General features: G+C 39.9%; 1 protein-coding gene across 1 annotated transcript in view; it reads left to right on the plus strand.

Annotated features, from left to right (window-relative positions):
- The window catches only part of LOC132493598 (olfactory receptor 10A4-like), a 133,050-nt gene that overhangs the window by 14,414 nt on the left and 96,360 nt on the right, over positions 1–22,276 (plus strand).

Genomic DNA, 22,276 nt, shown 5'->3' on the forward strand with positions numbered 1-22,276 from the left:
AATATGAAAGTTGGCAAGCCAGGAAAAAAGAACACAAACTTTGAGGTTCAAGTAGAAATCACATAGTAAGGTTGCAAACACAAATATATCACTAATCATATTAAGTATAAGTGCACTGCATGTTTCAGTAAAAGACAAAAATTATTGGAATGAATTAATAAAGAAAATCCAACTTTTGTTGCTATTGACAAAACTAACATATCTAAAACATAAGGATAGAGAATGTGTGAAAGTGAAGGGAAAATTCAGACACCAAAAGAAAGCTAGAGAAGCTAGTTATACTAATATCAGAGAAGCAGAAATTAACTTGAAAAGCTTCCTGTAACACAAGTTCTTAAGTTGTAATGATAAAGGTTTTTCACAAAGAAGATGTAACAGTTTACATAAATGTCATCTAATAACATGGCCTCAAAGTAAAAAGCAAGTCATCCAGTTTCCAGTCGGGCATGTAAGAAGCTTGGAAGCCAACACTCCATCCTAACAACAACTAAAATGCTGTACAAACTGAAAAACCAACAACTCTTCTTAGATATGACAGATAAATGAAGTCACAAGGCAAACTGCTGCCCCCCAAATTGTAGAGACAGATAGGCAAATGTAGAGAATCAAGACTTACTGGAGGTGAAACTTATGAGGAGAAACCTCCATGAGGTAGGAAAACCTAAACTGTAATTGAAAAATTGCTGGGGGCTCTGTGGACAAGTCTGAGTGTCAGAAACTCCAAGAGAACCCTGTAATAGAGGCTCTCCATACCTTTATTTTATCTCCAGGAGGTTGACCAGGTTCTCACAGTGAATACTGGAGAAAAATCCACTTGTGCAGAGGGAGGGGGAAAGTAACCATTTTGAAATAGTTCAGAGCATTTTGTTTTTCTTAATAAGGCCTGAGAGAAACTATATTTTCAGACTGTAAACTATTAGAATTTTTTTCAGCGTTGAACCGACCTGGGGAAAGTGAAATACCCAACTCCCGTTTACTCTAACATTCCACATGGGGAAAAGAGAATACCCAGGTACAGCCTACTGTAGCCTTCCATGAGGGAGAAGGGAAATATCCAACTCCAGATCACTCTAGCCATCATCTCCCACCCACGGGGGTAATAAAGCTAGGAGAAACATTTCTGAAGTTCGCAGTACAGAGACACAGGCTCACTAAAAGACTGAGACCCAATCACCAGATTATAGCACATTTCCCCTCCCCTATACCTCATCACCACATTATTAATGACCTATTTACAGCAGTTTCCTTTACCCAGTACATCATGTCTGTCAAGAAAAATGATAAGGCATACAGAAAGACAAAACAAAACAGAAAAAAAACAGTTTGAGGAGATAGAGCAAGCATCAGACCAAGACTCAGACATGGCAGGAATATTAGAATTATCAGATTGGGAATTTGAAACAACTATGATTACTATCCTAAGGCCTCTAATGGATGTAGTTCAATTCATGCAAGAAAAGATGGACATTGTAAGCAGAGAGTTGGAAATTCTAAGAAAGAATAAAGTAGACATGCCAGAGTTAGAAACACAGCAAGAGAAATGAAGATTGCTCTTGCTAGGTTCATTAGTAGACTGGCAACAGCCAATGAAAGATTCTCTGGGCTTGGGAGTACTTCAGTAGAAACTTCCAAAACTTGAAAGCAAAGAAAAAAGAAGACTAAACAAACAAACAAACAAAAAAAACCCCACCAGAATATCCAAGAACTGTGAGATCACTATGGAAGGTGTAACATACACATAATGAGAATACCAAAAGGTGAGGAAAGAAAGAACAGGAGAAATAATTGAAGCAATAATGACTAAGAAGTTTGCCAAATTTGTCAAAGCCTGAACAATAGATCCAGGAACCAGAACACCAAGAAGGATAAATGCCCCACCCCCAGACCTCACCAAAGCTTATCATATTCATACTGCTGAAAAGTGAAGACAGAAAAGTTAAAAATTTGCCAGAAAAATGAAAACCTCACCTATAGAGGAACAAAGATAAAAAATGCATCTGAGTTCTCCTTAGAAACCATGCAACCAAGAAGAGACTGGAGTGAAATATTTAAGGTTTTGAGAGAAAAAATCCACTGACTTAGAGTTGTGTACCCTGAAAAATTATTCTTCAAAAGTGAAGTAGCAATACTTTCACAGACATCAGAAACTTAGATCTATATAAAGAAAGGAAGAGCTTTGGAGAAGAAACAAATAAAGGTAAAAAAAACAAAACAAAAAACCCACAACTTATTTTTATTTAGTCTTAACTGACCTAATAGATAAATTTGTTCAAAATAAAGAAGCAAGGGGGCTTCCCTGGTGGCGCAGTGGTTGAGGGTCCACCTGCCAATGCAGGGCACGTGGGTTCGTGCCCCGGTTCGGGAGGGTCCCACGTGCCATGGAGCGGCTGGGCCTGTGGGCCGTGGCCGCTGGGCCTGCGCGTCCAGAGCCTGTGCTCTGCAGCGGGAGGGGCCACAACAGTGAGAGGCCCGGGTACCGCAAAAAAAAAAAAAAAAAAAAAAAGCAGACATAGAGAAGGGACTTGAGGACATGGGGAGGGGGAAGGGTAAGATGGGATGATGTGAGAGAGTGGCATTGACATATATACACTACCAAATGTAAAATAGCTAGTGGGAAGCAGCTGCATTGCCTGGGGAGATCAGCTCGGTGCTTTGTGACCACCTAGAGGGGTGGGATAGGGAGGGTGGGAAGCAGTTGCAGGAGGGAGGGGATATGGGGATATATGTGTACGTATAGCTGATTCACTTTTTTATACAGCAGAAACTAACACAACATTGTAAAGCAATTATACTCCAATAAAGATGTTAAAAGAAATAGCAAGAATATATTTAGTTATGTATGCTTATGTGTACATCTTCTGTGAGTATAGGTTATGAATGCTTATTGAAAGTGAAATGAATTGGTAGCAGTGATATAAGGGACAGAAGGTCAGAATTCATATTGTCTTATTACAAGGTACTTGCACTACCCATGAAGCACTATAATGCTCTTTAAAAGTGGGTTTGTGGGGCTTCCCTGGTGGCGCAGTGGTTGAGAATCTGCCTGCCAATGCAGGGGACATGGGTTCGAGCCCTGGTCTGGGGAGATCCCACGTGCCACGGAGCAACTGGGCCCGTGAGCCATAACTACTGATCCTGCGTGTCTGGAGCCTGTGCTCCGCAACAGGAGAGGCCACGACAGTGAGAGGCCTGTGCACTGCAATGAAGAGTGGCCCCCACTCGCCGCAACTAGAGAAAGCCCTCGCACAGAAACGAAGACCCAACACAGCCAAAAATAATAATAATAATAAATAAATTAATGTTTTTAAAAGTGGGTTTGTGTTGCCTTGGAAAACATGACTAAAACGTAACTCAGGATTGTGTTTCTCTAGCCTGGCTTCTCACTTGTATCATAAAGGTGATGGCCCAGACGTTAACTGTTCTGAGGAGCATGATATGTTATTGTTCATCTGCTTTCTGGGATGGGTATACAACCTATATACTCATTACATTTTTCCCACTATCCCAACTAATAGTGTCATGTTCCCTCTTCCTCTACCAGTATGTAGCCTAAATCCAAAAGGAGAAAGCTGGCTCACCTATTTTTTCCCCAGTCTTACACATTTTGTTAAGCCATTTCAGAAACCATAAGAGATGACCTGCTTTCTCTAGTGTACTCATCAATTCTGACACATGGAATAGCAAATAAAACTGATTTACATGATGCCAATGTCTTTGGACTTCCGCACTTTGGAACAAGCACATTTCCAAATAGTCAGCTCCAGGAATGTTAAAAGGTCCTCAAAATATTAGGAATAATATCATCTCTGGTAGTCAGTTTTTCTAAGCCAACAGTAAATAAAAATTTAACCATTCTTGTATATAAGCATATTATTCTTTTCTTGAATAACATGCAGATGAGTAGCATATTAATGGCTGACTTTAAATTAATCTTGATTTCTCTATCATGTAGGCCTAAAACTCACTGTAAGGGATTTCAGTTTTTTTCTTCAAGTGACAATTTCAAGCCTCCTAAATACTCACACAAGTCTTTTTTCTTAGGAAAGAAAAAAAGGCTAACCTTGGCCACTGTAGACAGCTGATAGTTTTCATATATTCCCTGAAATATTTCATACTTAAAAATGAAATTCTTGGGCTTCCCTGGTGGTGCAGTGGTTGAGAATCTGCCTGCCAGTGCAGGGAACACGGGTTCGAGCCCTGGTCTGGGAAGATCCCACATGCCGCGGAGCAACTGGGCCCGTGAGCCACAACTACTGAGCCTGCGTGTCTGGAGCCTGTGCTCCGCAACAAGAGAGGCCCGTGCACTGCGATGAAGAGTGGCCGCCGCTCGCTGCAACTAGAGAAAGCCCTTGCACAGAAACGAAGATCCAACACAGACAAAAATAAATAAATAAATTAATTAAAAGAAATTCTTCCTTAAAATATCACTGCATCAGCATTTTCACTCATTTTTCAATTTTGTAAACACCTTTTATGAAAATATTTCCCAAAATTTAAAAAATTATTTTTTTGTGTCATATAACAAATTAATTTTATGTTAAATCCATGTATTAAGGGGTTTAGTCTTAAGTATATTTACTAATCAAAAATTTTAAACAAATTTATACATTAATAGGATTCTAATTTTTAAAAATTGTACCAAAGGCTATTTAATGAAAAGTGAGTTTCCTTACCATCCCTTATCCAATCCCTTAGGCAGCCATTGATAGCAGTTTAAGCATTCTTCCAGAGGTATTCTGTGCATATCTAAGGGCATCTGTCTATATCTCTTATTTTAAAGACAAATGATGGCATATAATATTTGCCGGTTCGCATTGTGTTTTTTTGTTTTGCTTAACATATCTAGTTTATAATAACTTACAGTGTAAAAAAATATACAAAATCTTTAATGACCTAATGTGCAAACTTTGCGTTTGCCTTTAAATATGTACTGGTTTATTTTTATAATTTTTGTGTCTATATGGTTCGTAAGCCATATGTAAATAGACTTTACTATTAATAGCAAAACCAATTTGGATGGAAAAAAAAGAATTTGGATTAGTTGTATCTTTCAGAGAATAGAAGCAGAAGGAGTACTTCTTGACTCATTTGATGTGGTTAGTGTTACCCAAATACCAAAACCAGACAAGTCAGATCAAAAACTGATAGCTAATATTTCTCATGCACATATGAAATAAATCCAACAGTGTATAAAAGGAATTATACACCACAACCAGTTGGGATTTATCTCAGGTATGCAAGTCTGGTTCAGAATTTGAACATCAATTAATGTAATACATCATCACATCAACAAGCTAAAGAAGAGAAATAACATGGTCCAATATTAGGTGGAGAAAAAGTGTTTGATGAAATCTAACACTCATTCATTATCAAAACTCCTGGCAAACTAGAAATAGAGGGGAACTTCCTCAAATTGATAAAGCATACCTACAAAAATCTTAATGGTGACTTCCGGGTAAGATGGCGGAAGAGGAAGACGCGGAGATCACCTTCCTCCCCACAGATACACCAGAAATACAGCTACACGTGGAACAACTCCTACAGAACACCTACTGAACGCTGGCAGAAGACCCCAGACCTCCCAAAAGGCAAGAAACTCCCCACATACCTGGGTAGGGCAAAGCAGAGAGATTCCCACACAGAGGAGCGGTGCCGAGCGGCACTCACCAGCCCGAGAGGCTTGTCTGCTCCCCCACCGGGGCGGGCGGCGCTGGAGCTGAGGCTCGGGCTTCGGTCAGAGCGCAGGGAGAGGACTGGGGCTGGCGGCGAGAACTCAGCCTGAAGGGGTCTAATGTGCCACAGCTAGCCGGGAGGGAGTCCGGGAAAACTCTGGAGCTGCCGAAGAGGCAGGAGACTTTTTCTTCCCTCTTGGTTTCCTGGTGCGCGAGGAGAGGGGATTAAGAGCGCCGCGTAAAGGAGCTCCAGAGACGGGCGCGAGTCGCGGCTGAAAGCGCGGAGCCCAGAGACGGGCGTGGGACGCTGGGGCTGCTGCTGCCGCCGCCAAGAAGCCTGTGTGCGAGCGCAGGTCACTGTCCACACCGCCCTTCCGGGAGCCTGTGCAGCCTGCCACTGCCGGGGTCCCGGGATCCAGGGGCGGCTTCCCTGGGAGAACGCACGGCGCGCCTCGGGCTGGTGCAACGTCACGCTGACCTCTGCCGCTGCAGGCTCGCCCCGCACTCGGTGCCCCTCCCTCCCGCCCGGCCTGAGTGAGCCAGAGTCCCCGAAGAGGCTGCTCCTTTAACCCTGTCCTGTCTGAGTGAAGAACAGACGCCCTCCGGCGACCTACACGCAGAGGCGGGGCCAAATCCAAAGCTGAGACCCAGGAGCTGTGAGAACAAAGAAGAGAAAGGGAAACCTCTCCCAGCAGCCTCAGAAGCAGCGGATTAAAGCTCCACAATCAACTTCATGTACCCTGCATCTGTGGAATACATGAATAGACAACAAATCATCCCAAATTGAGGAGCCAGGAGTCAGTGCTGTGCCTCTGAGGTGGGAGAGCGAACTTCAGGACACTGGTCCACAAGAGACCTCCCAGCTCCACATAATATCAAACGGCGAAAATCTTCCAGAGATCTCCATCTCAACACCAGCACCCAGCTTCACTCAACGACCAGCAAGCTACAGTGCTGGACACCCTATGCCAAACAACTAGCAAGACAGGAACACAACACCACCCATTAGCAGAGAGGTGGCCTCAAATCATAAAAAGTCCGCAAACACCCCAAAACACACCACCAGACGTGGACCTGCCCACCAGAAAGACAAGATCCAGCCTCATCCACCAGAACACAGGCAGTAGTCCCCTCCACCAAGAAGCCTACACAACCCACTAAACCAACCTTAGCCACTGGGGACAGACACCAAAAACAATGGGAACTACGAACCTGCAGCCTGCAAAAAGGAGACCCCAAACACAGTAACATAAGCAAAATGAGAAGACAGAAAAACACACAGCAGGAGAAGGAGCAAGATAAAAACCCACCAGACCTAACAAATGAAGAGGTAATAGGCAGTCTATCTGAAAAAGAATTCAGAATAATGATGGTAAAGATGATCCAAAATCTTGGAAATAGAATAGACAAAATGCAAGAAACAGTTAACAAGGACCTAGAAGAACTAAAGACGAATCAAGCATCGATTAAAAACACAATACATGAAATAAAAAATACTCTAGATGGGATCAATAGCAGAATAACTGAGGCAGAAGAACGGATAAGTGAGGTGGAAGATAAAATAGTGGAAATAACTGCTGCACAGCAAACTAAAGAAAAAAGAATGAAAAGAACAGAGGACAGTCTCAGAGACCTCTGGGACAACATTAAACGCACCAACATTCGAATTATAGGGGTTCCAGAAGAAGAAGAGAAAAAGAAAGGGACTGAGAAAATATTTGAAGAGATTATAGTTGAAAACTTCCCTAATATGGGAAAGGAAATGGTTAATCAAGTCCAGGAGGCACAGAGAGTCCCATACAGAATAAATCCAAGGAGAAATACACCAAGACACATATTAATCAAACTGTCAAAAATTAAACACAAAGAAATCATATTAAAAGCAGCAAGGCAAAAACAACAAATAACACACAAGGGAATCCCCATCAGGATAACAGCTGATCTCTCAGCAGAAACTCTACAAGCCAGAAGGGAGTGGCAGGACATACTTAAAGTGATGAAGGAGAAAAACCTGCAACCAAGATTACTCTACCCAGCAAGGATCTCATTCAGATTTGATGGAGAAATTAAAACCTTTACAGACAAGCAAAAGCTGAGAGAGTTCAGCACCACCAAACCAGCTTTACAACAAATGCTAAAGGAAATTCTCTAGGCAAGAAACACAACAGAAGGAAAAGAACTACAATAACGAACCCAAAACAATTAAGAAAATGGGAATAGGAACATACATATCAATAATTACCTTAAATGTAAATGGACTAAATGCTCCCACCAAAAGACACAGACTGGCTGAATGGATACAAAAACAAGACCCATATATATGCTGTCTACAAGAGACCCACTTCAGACCTAGAGACACGTACAGACTGAAAGTAAGGGGATGGAAAAAGATATTCCATGCAAATGGAAACCAAAAGAAAGCTGGAGTAGCAATTCTCATATCAGACAAAATAGACTTTAAAATAAAGACTACTAGAAGAGACAAAGAAGGACACTACATAATGATCAAGGGATCAATCCAAGAAGAAGATATAACAATTGTAAATATTTATGCACCAAACATAGGAGCACCTCAATACATAAGGGAAATATTAACAGCCATAAAAGGAGAAATCGACAGTAACACAATCATAGTAGGGGACTTTAACACCCCACTTTCACCAATGGACAGGTCATCCAAAATGAAAATAAATAAGGAAACACAAGCTTTAAATGATACATTAAACAAGATGGACTTAATTGATATTTATAGGACATTCCATCCAAAAACAACAGAATACACATTTTTCTCAAGTGCTCATGGAACATTCTCCAGGATAGATCATATCTTGGGTCACAAATCAAGCCTTGGTAAATTTAAGAAAATTGAAATTGTATCAAGTATCTTTTCCGACCACAATGCTATGAGACTAGATATCAATTACAGGAAAAGAGCTGTAAAACATACAAACACATGGAGGCTAAACAATACACTATTTAATAACGAAGTGATCACTGAAGAAATCAAAGAGGAAATTAAAAAATACCTAGAAACAAATGACAATGGAGACACGACGACCCAAAACCTATGGGATGCAGCAAAAGCAGTTCTAAGAGGGAAGTTTATGGCAATACAATCCCACCTTAAGAAACAGGAAATATCTCGAATAAACAACCTAACCTTGCACCTAAAGCAATTAGAGGAAGAAGAACAAAAACATCCCAAAGTTAGCAGAAGGAAAGAAATCATAAAAATCAGATCAGAAATAAATGAAAAAGAAATGAAGGAAACGATAGCAAAGATCAATAAAACTAAAAGCTGGTTCTTTGAGAAGATAAACAAAATTGATAAACCATTAGCCAGACTCATCAAGAAAAAAACGGAGAAGACTCAAATCAATAGAATTAGAAATGAAAAAGGAGAAGTAACAACTGACACTGCAGAAATACAAAAGATCATGAGAGATTACTATAAGCAACTCTATGCCAATAAAATGGACAACCTGGAAGAAATGGACAAATTCTTAGAAATGCACAACCTGCCGAGACTGAATCAGGAAGAAATAGAAAATATGAACAGACCAATCACAAGCACTGAAATTGAAACTGTGATTAAAAATCTTCCAACAAACAAAAGCCCAGGACCAGATGGCTTCACAGGCGAATTCTATCAAGCATTTAGAGAAGAGCTAACACCTATCCTTCTCAAACTCTTCCAAAATATAGCAGAGGGAGGAACACTCCCAAACTCATTCTACGAGGCCACCATCACCTTGATACCAAAACCAGACAAGGATGTCACAAAGAAAGAAAACTACAGGCCAATATCACTGATGAACATAGATGCAAAAATCCTCAACAAAATACTAGCAAACAGAATCCAACAGCACATTAAAAGGATCATACACCATGATCAAGTGGGGTTTATTCCAGGAATGCAAGGATTCTTCAATATACGCAAATCAATCAATGTGATACACCATATTAACAAACTGAAGGAGAAAAACCATATGATCATCTCAATAGATGCAGAGAAAGCTTTTGACAAAATTCAACACCCATTTATGATAAAAACCCTGCAGAAAGTAGGCATAGAGGGAACTTTCCTCAACATAATAAAGGCCATATATGACAAACCCACAGCCAGCATCGTCCTCAATGGTGAAAAACTGAAACCATTTCCACTAAGATCAGGAAGGAGACAAGGTTGCCCACTCTCACCACTCTTATTCAACATAGTTTTGGAAGTTTTAGCCACAGCAATCAGAGAAGAAAAGGAAATAAAAGGAATCCAAATGGGAAAAGAAGAAGTAAAGCTGTCACTGTTTGCAGATGACATGATACTATACATAGAGAATCCTAAAGATGCTACCAGAAAACTACTAGAGCTAATCAATGAATTTGGTAAAGTTGCAGGATACAAAATTAATGCACAGAAATCTCTGGCATTCCTATATACTAATGATGAAAAATCTGAAAGTGAAATCAAGGAAACACTCCCATTTACCATTGCAACAAAAAGAATAAGATATCTAGGAATAAACCTACCTAAGGAGACAAAAGACCTGTATGCAGAAAATTATAAGACACTGATGAAAGAAATTAAAGATGATACAAATAGATGGAGAGATGTACCATGTTCTTGGATTGGAAGAATCAACATTGTGAAAATGACTCTACTACCCAAAGCAATCTACAGATTCAATGCAATACCTATCAAACTACCAATGGCATTTTTCACAGAACTAGAACAAAAAATTTCACAATTTGTATGGAAAAACAAAAGACCCCGAATAGCCAAAGCAATCTTGAGAATGAAAAACGGAGCTGGAGGAATCAGGCTCCCTGACTTCAGACTATACTACAAAGCTACAGTAATCAAGACAGTATGGTACTGGCACAAAAACAGAAAGATAGATCAATGGAACAGGATAGAAAGCCCAGAGATAAACCCACGGACATATGGTCACCTTATCTTTGATAAAGGAGGCAGGAATGTACAGTGGAGAAAGGACAGTCTCTTCAATAAGTGGTGCTGGGAAGACTGGACAGGGACATGTAAAAGTATGAGATTAGATCACTCCCTAACACCATACACAAAAATTAGCTCAAAATGGATTAAAGACCTAAATGTAAGGCCAGACACTATCAAACTCCTAGAGGAAAACATAGGCAGAACACTCTATGACATAAATCACAGCAAGATCTTTTTTGACCCACCTCCTAGAGAAATGGAAATAAAGACAAAAATAAACACATGGGACCTAATGAAACTTCAAAGCTTTTGCACAGCAAAGGAAACCATAAACAAGACGAAAAGACAACCCTCAGAATGGGAGAAAATATTTGCAAATGAAGCAACTGACAAAGGATTAATCTCCAAAATTTATAAGCAGCTCATGCAGCTCAATAGCAAAAAAACAAACAACCCAATCCAAAAATGGGCAGAAGACCTAAATAGACATTTCTCCACAGAAGATATACAGACAGCCAACAAACACATGAAAGGATGCTCAACATCTTTAATAATTAGAGAAATGCAAATCAAAACTACAATGAGATATCATCTCACACCAGTCAGAATGGCCATCATCAAAAAATCTAGAAACAATAAATGCTGGAGAGGGTGTGGAAAAAAGGGAACATTCTTGCACTGCTGGTGGGAATGTGAATTGGTACAGCCACTATGGAGAACGGTATGGAGGTTCCTTAAAAAACTACAAATAGAACTACCATATGACCCAGCAATCCCACTACTGGGCATATACCCTGAGAAAACCATAATTCAAAAAGAGACATGTACCAAAATGTTCATAGCAGCCCTATTTACAATAGCCCGGAGATGGAAACAACCTAAGTGTCCATCATCGGATGAATGGATAAAGAAGATGTGGCACATATATACAATGGAATATTACTCAGCCATAAAAAGAAATGAAATTGAGCTATTTGTAATGAGGTGGATGGACCTAGAGTCTGTCATACAGAGTGAAGTAAGTCAGAAAGAGAAAGACAAATACTGTATGCTGACACATATATAATGAATTTAAGAAAAAAATGTCATCAAGAACATAGGGGTAAGACAGGAATAAAGACACAGACCTACTAGAGCATGGACTTGATGATATGGGGAGGGGGAAGGGTAAGCTGTGACAAAGTGAAAGAGCGGCATGGACATATATACACTACCAAACGTAAGGTAGATAGCTAGTGGGAAGCAGCCGCATAGCACAGGGAGATCAGCTCGGTTCTTTGTGACCGCCTGGAGGAGTGGGATAGGGAGGGTGGGAGGGAGACGCAAAAGGGAGGGGATATGGGAACATATGTATATGTATAACTGATTAAATTTGTAAAATAAAAAAAATAAATAAATAAATTAAAAAAAAAATCTTAATGGTGAGACACTAGGAGCTTTCCCCCTAAATTCCGGAACAGTCAAGAATGTCCCCTATCACCACTCCTGTTAAGCATCTTCTAGCTAATGAATTAAGATAAGAAAATGAAATTAAACATATATAGATTGGGAAGGAAGAGATAAAAGTATTTGCAGGGGACATTACTCTGTAGAAAATCCAGAAAAATCAATAGCAACAAAATTCCTGGAACGTAGAGAACCAGGGAAGTCCCTGTTGGAAGATTTTTAATCACAGTTTCAATTTCATTACTTGTGATTGGTCTGTTCATATTCTCTGTTTGTTCCTGGTTCAGTCTTGGAAGGCTGTATTTTTCTAAGAATTTGTCCATTTTTTCCACTTTGTTCATTCTTTGGTATATAGTTGCTTGTAGTAGTCTCTTACAATCCTGTGTATTTCTGAGGTGTCAGTTTTAACTTGGCCTTTTTCGTTTCTAAGTTTATTGTTTTGAGTCTTCTCCCTTTTTTTCTTGATGAGTCTGGCTAAATGTTTATCAGTTTTGTTTATCTTCTAAAAGAACCAGCTTTTAGTTTCATTGATCTTTGCTATTGTTTTCTTCATTTCTTTCTTTTAAAAATTAATTAATTCATTATTTATTTTTGGCTGCATTGGGTCTTTGTTGCTGTGCACGGGCTTGCTCTAGTTGCGGCGAGTGGGGGCTACTCTTCATTGCGGTACGCGGGCTTCTCTTGTTGTGGAGCATGGGCTCTAGGCACGCGGGCTCAGTAGTTACGGCTTGTGAGCTCTAGAGTGCAGGCTCAGTAGTTGTGGCGCATGGGCTTAGTTGCTCCATGGCATGTGGGATCTTCCTGCACTGGGGATGAAACCCATGTCCACTGCATTGGCAGGCAGATTCTTAACCACTGTGCCACCACAAAAGTCCCTATTTTCTTCATTTCTATTTCATTTATTTTTGCTCTGGTCTTATGATTCGTTTTCTTCTACTTACTTTGGGTTTTGTTTGTTCTCTTTCTCTTACTACTTTAGGTGTAAGTTTAGGTTGTTTATTTGAGATTTTTCTTGTTTCTTGAGGTGGGATCGTATTGCTATAAAATTCCTTCTTAAAACTGCATTTGCTGCATCCCATAGGTTTTGTATCATTGTGTTTCTTTGTCATTTGTTTCTAGGTAATTTTTATTTCCTCACTGATTTCTCCAGTGATCCATTGGTTATTTAGTAGCATGTTGTTTAGCCTCCGTGTGTTTGTGTTTTTTACAGGTTTTTTTTCCTGTAATTGATTTCTACTCTCATAGCATTGTGATCAGAGAAGATGCTTGATACGATTTCAATTTCCTTAAACTTACTGAGGCTTGATTTATGACCCAAGATGTGATGTATCCTGGAGAATGTTCCATGTACACCTGAGAAGAAAGTGTATTCTGCTGCTTTCAGATGGAATGTCGTATAAATATCAATTAAGTCTATCTGGTCTAATGTGTCATTTAAGGCTTGCGTTTCCTTATTAATTTTCTGTTGGATGATCTTTCCATTGGTGTAAATGAGGTGTTAAATTCCCCCACTATTATTGAGTTACTGTCGATTTCCCCTTTTATGGCTGTTAGAATTTGCCTTATGTATTGAGGTGCTCTTTTGTTGGGTGTGTAAATATTTACAATTGTTATATCTTCTTCTTGGATTGTTCCCCTGATTATTATGTAGTGTCCTTCCTTATTTCTTGTAATAATCTATATTTTTAAAGTCTATTTTGTCTGATATGAGTATTGCTACTCCAGCTTTCTTTTGATTTCCATTTGCATTGAATATCTTTTTCCATCCCCTCACTTTCAGTCTATATGTGTCCCTAGGTCTGAAGTTGGTCTTTTGTAGACAGTATATATATGGGTCTTATTGTATCCATTCAGCCAGTCTGTGTCTTTTGTTTGGAGCATTTCATCCATTTACATTTAAGGTAATTATCGATATGTATGCTTCTATTACCATTTTCTTAATTGTTTTGGGTTTGTTTTTGTAGGTCTTTTTCTTCTCTTGTATTTCTCACCTAGAGAGGTTCCTTTAGCATTTATTGCAAAACTGGTTTGGTGGTGTTGAATTCTGTTAGCTTTTGCCAGTCTGTAATGCTTTTGATTTCTCCATTGGATCTGAGTGAGTTCCTTGCTGGGTAGAGTAATCTTGGTTGTAGGTTTTTCCCTTTCATCACTTTAAATAGGTCTGGCCACTCCCTTCTGGCCTGCAGAGTTTCTGCTGAAAAGTCAGCTGATAACCGTATAGGGATTCCCTTTTATGTTATTTGTTGCTTTTCCCTTGCTGCTTTTAAGATTTTTTCTTTGTATTTAATTTTTTTTTTTTGAGGTTTGTGGGCCTCTCACTGTTGTGACCTCTCCCGTTCCGGGGCACAGGCTCTGGACGTGCAGGCTCAGTGGCCATGGCTCACGGGCCTAGCCACTCCGTGGCATGTGGGATCTTCCCGGACCGGGACACAAACCCGTGTCCCCTGCATTGGCAGGCAGACTCTCAACCACTGCGCCACCAGGGAAGCCCTGTATTTAATTTTTGTTAGTTTGATTAATATGTGTCTCGGTGTGTTTCTCCTTGTATTTAACCTGTATGGGACTCTCTGCTTCCTGTACTTGGTGATTATTTCCTTTCCTATGTTAGGGAAGTTTTCAGCTATAATCTCTTCAAATATTTTCTCAGAGCCTTTCTCTTTCTCTTCTTCTCCTGTGACCCCTATAGTACGAATGTTGGTGCATTTAATGTTGTCCCAGATGTCTGTGAGAATGTCCTCATTTCTTTTCAATCTTTTTATTTTGCTCTGCAGCAGTTATTTTCACCATTCTAATCTTCCAGCTCACTTATCCGTTCTTCTGCCTCAGTTATTCTGCTATTGATACCTTCTAGTGTATTTTTAATTTCAGTTATTGTGTTTTTCATCACTCTTTGTTCTTTAGTTCTTATAGGTCCTTGTTAAACATTTCTTTTATCTTTTTCATCTGTTCCTCTATTGTATTTCTGAGATCTTGGATCATCTTAACTATCATTACTCTGAATTCTTTATCAGGTAAATTACCTATTTCCTCTTCATTTTTTTGGTCTTGTGGATTTTTACCTTGCTCCTTCATCGGTGCATATTTCTCTATCTTCCTATTTTGTGTAGCTTACTGTGTTTGCAGTCTCCTTTTCACAGGCTGCAGGATCGTAGTTCCCGTTGCTTCTGGTGTCTGCCCCCTAGTGGGTGAGGTTGGTCCAGGGGCTTGTGTAGGCTTCCTGGTGGGAGGGACTGGTGCCTGCACTCTGGTGGGTAGATCTGAATCTTGTCCCTCTGATCGCCAGGGCTGTTTCAGGTGATGTGTTTTGGGGTGTCTGTGAGCTTAGTATGACTTTAGGCAGCCTGTCTGTTGATGGGTTGTGTGTTCCTGTCTTGCTGGTTGTTTGTCATGGGGTATCCAGCCCTGGAGCCTGTAGGCAGTTTAGTGGAGCCAGGTCTTGATGTTGAGATGGAGACCTCCGGGAGAGCTCCTGTTGATTAATATTCCCTGGGGCTGGAAATTCTCTAGTATTCCAGTGTCTTGGTCTCAGTGCCCTTACCTCAGAGTCTCAGGCCCGACCCCTGGCCTGGGAACCAAAACCCCGCAAGTTGCATGGTTTGGCAAAAAAAGAAAAAAGTAAAGAAAACAAACAGACAAAGAAAACCCAAATCAAATGATAAAAACAAAACCAATCAAAGAAAAGAAAAAAAGAAAAAGAAAATCAAGAGAACAATGTAACAAAGAAAACAATCCCCAAACAAAAACAAACAATAAAAACAAAACTAACAAAAATGAAAAACAAAAAGCAGAACAAAAATAGAAAGCAAACTAAAAAAAAAAAAGAAAACGCAAAACAAGCACACAAAATCCATCCAAAATAAAACCCCCAAGAACAAAAACAAAAACAAGAAAAAAGACAGAAAACAGCAGAAGTCAAGTAATAATAGAAAAAAATATATATATATATTAAAAAATTGAAAAAAGAAAAGAAAAATAACTAAGAAATAAAAAAGAAAACAGAAGACAAGAGAACAAAATGAAACAAAAAAGAAAAAACAAAACAAAAAATAATAATAATTATATTTTCCTGAGGCATCCACTGCCAGTGTCCTTGCCCCCCCCAGTGAGCCACATCCAAACCCCACCTCCCCAGAAGGCCCTCCAATACCTCTAGGTAGGTCTCTGGATCCACTGTGATCACTGTGGGGGCAGTTCAGACTCTGACATGGCCCAAATCTCATGTGCACTTTCTCCAAAGTCCACAGCTTCCAAAGTTAGACCAGTCTCAGTTGTGGGAGTTCTCATCCATTCAGATATTCCACAGATGCAAGGTTTACCAAGAAGATCATGGGGATTTATTTTGCAGCTTGTGCAGCTTCACAGAGAGATTTGCATACCTCTGCCTTAGTCACATAGCCCCTGGGGCTCAGCTTTGGATTTGGCCCCAGTTCTGCATGCAGGCTCCCCTCAGTAGTCTGTTCCCCACCAAGGTGAGAGGGGGCAAAAGCAGCTGCTGATTGGGGAACTTAATCACTCAGGCCAGGGAGGGATAAGGTGGACACAACTGGGGCATTCATGAAGTTCCTGTGATGGCAGAGACCGGCAGGAAGATGCAACAGACTGGGACATGCTCGCTCTGGTGGGAGTTCCTCCCAGTACCTGGGGAGGCAGGGGTCATTGGGTGGGGAGGGGGTTTGCAATGGCAGCCCCGCCCCTTGGGCGCCACTCAACAGTCATGCCTCATTTCCAAGGCAGACTACACTTCCTCTTGGAGCATTCCCAGCCGTGGAGCCTCTCACTCCTGTCCCCTTAGGTTGTCTCTGCATAGCCAACAGTGGTCCTATCCCTGGATCCACTATCCTAACCCCACCTTTTAGAACTCAGCCCCCGCCAGCATTGGCATCTTGCTCTCTCAGGCTGGGGCACCCAGGGCTGATTCTGGAGGAGGCTTTGGTGTGGGCAGTGCATGTAGGCCCTGTGTGTGGTCAAAGGAGGCTTTGGTGGTGGCAGCGCTCAGGACCCTGAAGTCTGCGCCAGCGGAGGAGACCTTGGCTTGACGGGCGGGCCATTTGCTTGGAATATCTTCCTCCAGCCCTTTATTTATTATTTATTTTTATTTTTATTTTTTTTTGCGGTACACGGGCCTCTCACTGTCATGGCCTCTCCCATTGCGGAGCACAGGCTCCGGACGCACAGGCTCAGCAACCATGGCTCACGGGCCCAGCCACTCCACGGCATGTGGGATCTTCCCGGACCGGAGCACGAACCCGTGTCCCCTGTATCGGCAGGGGGACTCTCAACCACTGCGCCACCAGGGAAGCCCCCAGCCCTTTATTTTGAACCTATGTTTATTTTTAGAGCTGAAGTCAGTCTTTTGGAGGCAACATATAGCTGGGTCTTGTATTTTAATTCATCCAGCTACTCTGTGTCTTTTGATTGGTGATTTAACCCATTTGTATTTAGGGTGATTATTGATGAATGAGGACTTAGTACTACCATTTTATCTTTTGTTTTCTGGTTGTTCTATATAAGTTCTTTATTCCCAAGCTACCTTAAAAATTGTTTCTTTGTTATTGACTTTTGACAATTTTACTCCAATATGTTTTTGAGAAGGTCTTTTTGCATTGCAGTAATTAGGTGTTCTCTTAGCTTCATGGATTCATACATCCAGTTCCTTCCCCAGATTTGACAACTTCTCAGTTATTATTTCTTTAAATGCACTCTTTTCCCTCTCTTTTCCTAGGGGATACCATTATACTTATGTTGCCTTTCCTAATAGAGTTGGATAGTTCATGTGGAATTTCTTCATTTTGAAAAATTTCTTTCTCTTTCCTCTTCTACCTGTATCATTTCTAGATTTTTTCTTACATCTTTATTGGAGTATAATTGCTTAACAGTGGTGTGTTAGTTTCTGCTTTATAACAAAATGAATCAGTTATACATATACATATGTTCCCATATCCCCTCCCTCTTGCGTCTCCCTCCCACCCTCCCTATCCCACCCCTCCAGGCGGTCACAAAGCACCGTGCTGATATCCCTGTGCTATGTAGCTGCTTCCCACTAGCTATCTGCCTTACGTTTGGTAGTGTATATATGTCCATGCCTCTCTCTCGCTTTGTCACAGGTTACCCTTCCCCCTCCCCATATCCTCAAGTCCATTCTCTAGTAGGTCTGTGTCTTTATTCCTGTCTTACTCCTAGGTTCTTCATGACATTTTTTTCTTCTTAAATTCCATATATATGTGTTAGCATATGGTATTTGTCTTTCTCTTTCTGACTTACTTCACTCTGTATGACAGACTCTAGGTCTATCCACCTCATTACAAATAGCTCAATTTCATTTCTTTTTATGGCTGAGTAATATTCCATTGTATATACGTGCCACATCTTCTTTATCCATTCATCCGATGATGGACACTTAGGTTGTTTCCATCTCCGGGCTATTGTAAATAGGGCTGCTATGAACATTTTGGTACATGTCTCTTTTTGAATTATGGTATTCTCAGGGTATATGCCCAGTAGTGGGATTGCTGGGTCATATGGTAGTTCTATTTGTAGTTTTTTAAGGAACCTCCATACCGTTCTCCATAGTGGCTGTACCAATTCACATTCCCACCAGCAGTGCAAGAGTGTTCCCTTTTTTCCACACCCTCTCCAGCATTTATTGTTTCTAGATTTTTTGATGATGGCCATTCTGACTGGTGTGAGATGATATCTCATTGTAGTTTTGATTTGCATTTCTCTAATTATTAAAGATGTTGAGCATCCTTTCATGTGTTTGTTGGCAGTCTGTATATCTTCTGTGGAGAAATGTCTATTTAGGTCTTCTGCCCATTTTTGGATTGGGTTGTTTGTTTTTTTGTTATTGAGCTGCATGAGCTGCTTATAAATTTTAGAGATTAATCCTTTGTCAGTTGCTTCATTTGCAAATATTTTCTCCCATTCTGAGGGTTGTCTTTTGGTCTTGTTTATGGTTTCCTTTGCTGTGCAAAAGCTTTGAAGTTTCATTAGGTCCCATGTGTTTATTTTTGTCTTTATTTCCATTTCTCTAGGAGGTGGGTCAAAAAGGATCTTGCTGTGATTTATGTCATAGAGTGTTCTGCCTATGTTTTCCTCTAGGAGTTTGATAGTTTCTGGCCTTACATTTAGGTCTTTAATCCATTTTGAGCTTATTTTTGTGTATGGTGTTAGGGAGTGATCTAATCTCATACTTTTACCTGTCCCTGTCCAGTTCTCCCAGCACCACTTATTGAACAGGCTGTCCTTTCTCCACTGTACATTCCTGCCTCCTTTATCAAAGATAAGGTGACCATATGTGCGTGGGTTTATCTCTGGGCTTTCTATCCTGTTCCATTGATCTATCTTTCTGTTTTTGTGACAGTACCATACTGTCTTGATTACTGTAGCTTTGTAGTATAGCCTGAAGTCAGGGAGCCTGATTCCTCAAGCTCTGTTTTTCGTTCTCAAGATTGCTTTGACTATTCGGGGTCTTTTGTGTTTCCATACAAATTGTGAAATTTTTTGTTCTAGTTCTGTGAAAAATGCCAGTGGTAGTTTGATAGGGATTGCATTGAATCTGTAGATCGCTTTGGGTAGTAGAGTCATTTTCACAATGTTGATTCTTCCAATCCAAGAACATGGTATATCTCTCCATCTATTTGTATCATCTTTAATTTCTTTCATCAGTGTCTTATAATTTTCTGCATATAGGTCTTTTGTCTCCTTAGCTAGGTTTATTCCTAGATATTTTATTCTTTTTGTTGCAGTGGTAAATGGGAGTGTTTTCTTGATTTCATTTTCAGATTTTTCATCATTAGTATATAGGAATGCCAGAGATTTCTGTGCATTAATTTTGTGTCCTGCTACTTTACCAAATTCATTGAGTAGCTCTAGTAGTTTTCTGATAGCATCTTTAGGATTCTCTATGTATAGTATCATGTCATCTGCAAACAGTGACAGCTTTACTTTTTCTTTTCGATTTGGATTCCTTTTATTTCCTTTTCTTCTCTGATTGCTGTGGCTAAAACTTCCAAAACTATGTTGAATAAGAGTGGTGAGAGTGGGCAACCTTGTCTCCTTCCTGATCTTAGTGGAAATGGTTTCAGTTTTTCACCATTGAGGACAGTGTTGGCTGTAGGTTTGTCATATATGGCCTTTATTATATTGAGGAAAGTTCCCTTTATGCCTACTTTCTGCAGGGTTTTTATCATAAATGGGTGTTGAATTTTGTCGAAAGCTTTCTCTGCATGTATTGAGATGATCATATGGTTTTTCTCCTTCAATTTGTTAATATGGTGTATCACGTTGATTGATTTGCGTATATTGAAGAGTCCTTGCATTCCTGGAATAAACCCCACTTGATCATGGTGTATGATCCTATTAATGTGCTGTTGGATTCTGTTTGCTAGTATTTTGTTGAGGATTTTTGCATCTATGTTCATCAGTGATATTGGCCTGTAGTTTTCTTTCTTTGTGACATCCTTGCCTGGTTTTGGTATCAAGGTGATGGTGGCCTCGTAGAATGAGTTTGGGAGTGTTCCTCCCTCTGCTATATTTTGGAAGAGTTTGAGAAGGATAGGTGTTAGCTCTTCTCTAAATGTTTGATAGAATTCGCCTGTGAAGCCATCTGGTCCTGGGCTTTTTTTTTTTTTTTTTAGAGGTTTATTTTATTTTATTATTTATTATTTTTTTGTTATTAGTTTCTGCTTTATAACAAAGTGAATCAGTCATACATATACATCTGTTCCCCCATCCCTTCCCTCTTGCGTCTCCCTCCCTCCCACCCTCCCTATCCCACCCCTCCAGGTGGTCACAAAGCACCGAGCTGATCTCCCTGTGCTATGCGGCTGCTTCTGGGCTTTTGTTTATTGGAAGATTTTTTATCACAGTTTCAATTTCAGTGCTTGTGATTGGTCTGTTCATATTTTCTATTTCTTCCTGATTCAGTCTTGGCAGGTTGTGCATTTCTAAGAATTTGTCGATTTCTTCCAGGTTGTTCATTTTATTGGCATAGAGTTGCTTGTAGTAATCTCTCATGATCTTTTGTATTTCTGCAGTGTCAGTTGTTACTTCTCCGTTTTCATTTCTAATTCTATTGATTTGAGTCTTCTCCCTTTTTTCTTGATGAGTCTGGCTAATGGTTTATCAATTTTGTTTATCTTCTCAAAGAACCAGCTTTTAGTTTTATTGATCTTTGCTATCATTTCCTTCATTTCTTTTTCATTTATTTCTGATCTGATTTTTATGATTTCTTTCCTTCTTCTAACTTTGGGGTGTTTTTGTTCTTCTTTCTCTAATTGCTTTAGGTGCAAGTTTAGGTTGTTTTTTCGAGATGTTTCCTGTTTCTTAAGGTAGGATTGTATTGCTATAAACGTCCCTCTTAGAACTGCTTTTGCTGCACCCCATAGGTTTTGGGTGGTCGTGTCTCCATTGTCATTTGTTTCTAGGTATTTTTTGATTTCCTCTTTGATTTTTTCAGTGATCACTTCGTTATTAAATAGTGTATTGTTTAGCCTCCATGTGTTTGTATTTTTTACAGATCTTTTCCTGTAATTTATATCTAGTCTCATAGCGTTGTGGTTGGAAAAGATACTTGATACAATTTCAATTTTCTTAAATTTACCAAGGCTTGATTTGTGACTCGTGATACGATCTATCCTGGAGAATGTTCCATGAGCACTTGAGAAAAATGTGTATTCTGTTGTTTTTGGATGGAATGTCCTATAAATATCAATTAAGTCCATCTTGTTTAATGTATCATTTAAAGCTTGTGTTTCCTTATTTATTTTCATTTTGGATGATCTGTCCATTGGTGAAAGTGGGGTGTTAAAGTCCCCTACTATGCATGTGTTACTGTCGATTTCCCCTTTTATGGCTGTTAGTATTTGCCTTATGTATTGAGGTGCTCCTGTGTTGGGTGCATAAATATTTATAATTGTTATATCTTCTTCATGGATCTATCCCTTGATCATTATGTAGTGTCCTTCTTTGTCTCTTCTAGTAGTCTTTATTTTAAAGTCTATTTTGTCTGATATGACAATTGCTACTCCAGCTTTCTTTTGGTTTCCATTTGCATGGAATATCTTTTTCCATCCCCTTACTTTCAGTCTGTATGTGTCTCTAGGTCTGAAGTGGGTCTCTTGTAGACAGCATATATATGGGTCTTGTTTGTGTATCCATTCAGCCAGTCTGTGTCTTTTGGTGGGAGCATTTAGTCCATTTACAT

The sequence above is a fragment of the Mesoplodon densirostris genome, chromosome 7 (genome assembly GCF_025265405.1).
Source record: "Mesoplodon densirostris isolate mMesDen1 chromosome 7, mMesDen1 primary haplotype, whole genome shotgun sequence".
Classification (NCBI taxonomy): domain Eukaryota; kingdom Metazoa; phylum Chordata; class Mammalia; order Artiodactyla; family Ziphiidae; genus Mesoplodon; species Mesoplodon densirostris.